Here is a 2,657-nt window from a genome sequence, read left to right as displayed (position 1 = left end):
GCGATTGGTTCCGTTCTTGGTTACCTCACGAAATTTTAGAATTTGATTGGAAGCGAAGATGGCAAGTTCTGCCGACACGTGAGCGGCTCTATAAAATGGGCATTGTACCGAGCGCAGTTTGCCCGACTTGCAGCGCTAGTGAATCGATACAGCACGCTTTGTTCCATTGTCCACCAGCTAAGATAACCTGGCATCTAGTTAGGCGCACCTTCAAAGTAGATGGCTTAAAAAAACCTCGAAGGAAATACGGACCATTTGAACACTTAGTTGTGATTTGCACAATGTTCGTCATTTGGAAAAGGCGTAGTCTGGCGGAAGCCCGTAGGCGTCCTGTCCGGGCTGCCTACCCTGCGATGCAACGCATCAGGCTTCTCGTGTGGAAAACGCTTGCAGACGATCTGGAACTCAACGGGGAGGACGCTTTCCTCCGACGTTGGCATACCAGGTTCTTTTATGTTAAACATGGCACGGTTCACTATCCGATTGTTCCCTATTAGGAGCTGATTCTCCTAATCGACCTATGTGACGACCTATGCGGTTGTGAAGCTTCATATAAACTTTGTATAAGTGTTAGAGGACCTGTTTAAACACTGTATAAGGATGTACTGTTCTGTAGGGGATTGTATTGTACTGTGTATAGATCTGTATAGAAATTGCACGGGCCTGTGCACCCCTCACCTCACAAGATGCTCGTTCTTGAACTCACACAACATGGAACACGGATTCGTTTGCCTGCACACGTAGGCACTTGCCTTTGTATAAGGTACACGTACACTTGGCAGTCCCACACGCATGTTCGACAGTTCGATTGTTCAATAAAATTCCCTTTGTGTAGTATCTGTTCTTATCAGCTTATTATCTGATACGGGTTCTATATGGACCCACGATATTAAACCTATTTTTGGAAGTGGGCAGAGTGCTCGAAGCCTGCTTCACCTCCGCCGCAGGTCGGCCCGGTATTGCACTACCTCCGCGATCGGCCCCCGCTCGCTTAGGTGAGACTTCATTCAATCAAAATAAAGAACACAAGCTCGAGGCGAGCACTCACGTGACACGCACCATTCCCATACTATACGCAACGATGCCGGTGTTTCTGAACGATTGTCTGCTGTAATGAGCCACTTGGGGGGGAAGGGTGATTAGCCGTGGGTTTTGCAATCAATGTAAGTCCCACTCAAAGCCAACACTGGATTTTGGAGTTCACTATCGCTTGGATCCGTAAACCACAGCAAGCTCGCCCTGCGAAAATCCGCTGCCCTAGTGGAAGAAATGTTCCCTATGAAACAAAAATGGAGTGCCCGATTTCCGGCAACTACTGTGCAGCCTTTGTGTGCACATTTTCGCTGCAGTGGTACCGAGCGCCTCGAAAACAAACTTGTCGTATGGCCAAGTGTGGCGAAATATATTCGAGGGTTCAGAGGTGCCTCAGCTTTCCAACCTGAATGTTATGAATGCCTGTTGCTACCATTTCGTCATCATCATTCTGCTGGCTACGCCCACTGCAGGGCAAAGACCTCTCCCATAATTCTCCAAGCACCCCGGTCACGTGTAACCCCGGTCACGGTCGCCGTCTAGTGCCTGCGCCCTTCCTAATCTAATCTGCCCTCCTAAATTTCCGCCACCCCGTGCTACGCTTCCCTTCTCTTGGAATTCAGTCGGTAACCCTTAATGATCTTCCCCCCACATTGCATGCCCTGCGCATGTCCATTTCTTTTTCTTGGTTTAAACTGAGGTGTCGCTAGCTCGCGTTTGTTCGCTCAGCCCCCGAATCTGCTCTATTCTTATCCCCCGTAGCACTACACCCATCATTCTTCTGTCCAAAGCTCGTTGCGTCGCCCTCAATTACCCTTCGGTAATCCTTAAGGCTCTTCGTTGGGGCACTCGTGGCATCTTTCTAATTTAAATAAGGCTATTTTGTTCAGTTTTGGGGGAAAGCTCAATGAGCTAGGCGCGATTGTGTCCCCGGCGCCACTCTCAACAAGATGGCGGCGCCCATGCTCTTTGCCTGGTGGTTCGGCTTAACGCAGAAAATGCCTGCACGGCAGTGAAGCCGCATTGAAGGGGCAAAGAGCGGCGCAGTGATGGGCACGCTCGGGCGAAAAACGCGAACATTAGCCACAAATACAACCAAATCGCCAAATACGAATTTCCGTTATGGGAAATTGGAGTTCAGTTGGCGCGTCGCGCTCGCCTAAGGTAAAGAACATAAATGCGAGTGCCACATCAGCCAAGTCAAAGCTTAAGGCCCGTTTATAGTCCGACGTTATCGGCGTGCGGGCGAGCGTCGTTCGCGGTCAGTCACGCTACGTCGGTTGCGCTGCGCCAGCCGAGATGCCATCCCCTCTATTGGCGGCGAGGAGTTACGGAGTCGCCCTCTATCGGAAGCGCCTCACTGGCGTAGTATGAGGGATCACGTGGCGCGCTCCTCATAGGTTTTGCTGTCAGCGCTCACTGAAAACACCACGCGCGAGCTCTCCCGGACATTTCTGTAAGTACTTTCGAAACGAGAGAAGTTTCTTACTGTCTAAATAATAATCTTGGGCAAACTGAAAGCACACAATCGTTTACAGCCGCTATCTCTTTACCGAATACGTACAGTGAACGCCACTGCGCGCGATCGCCGCGATGGAGTCTCCCGAGCCGACTTCTTGCGTGAA

At 50.5% G+C, this 2,657-nt stretch overlaps 1 non-coding gene across 1 annotated transcript; it reads left to right on the top strand.

Moving 5' to 3' along the window:
* The first annotated feature begins 807 nt into the window (after positions 1 to 807).
* On the top strand, positions 808 to 990 carry LOC135919069 (U2 spliceosomal RNA). The gene has a single exon (XR_010569875.1). It is a non-coding gene; the product is annotated as a U2 spliceosomal RNA (small nuclear RNA).
* Positions 991 to 2,657: the final 1,667 nt, after the last annotated feature.

The sequence above is a fragment of the Dermacentor albipictus genome, unplaced genomic scaffold, assembly GCF_038994185.2.
Source record: "Dermacentor albipictus isolate Rhodes 1998 colony unplaced genomic scaffold, USDA_Dalb.pri_finalv2 scaffold_15, whole genome shotgun sequence".
NCBI lineage: Eukaryota > Metazoa > Arthropoda > Arachnida > Ixodida > Ixodidae > Dermacentor > Dermacentor albipictus.
The sequence above is the reverse complement of the archived record's forward strand: the minus strand, read 5'-3'. Positions and strand labels throughout refer to the sequence as shown.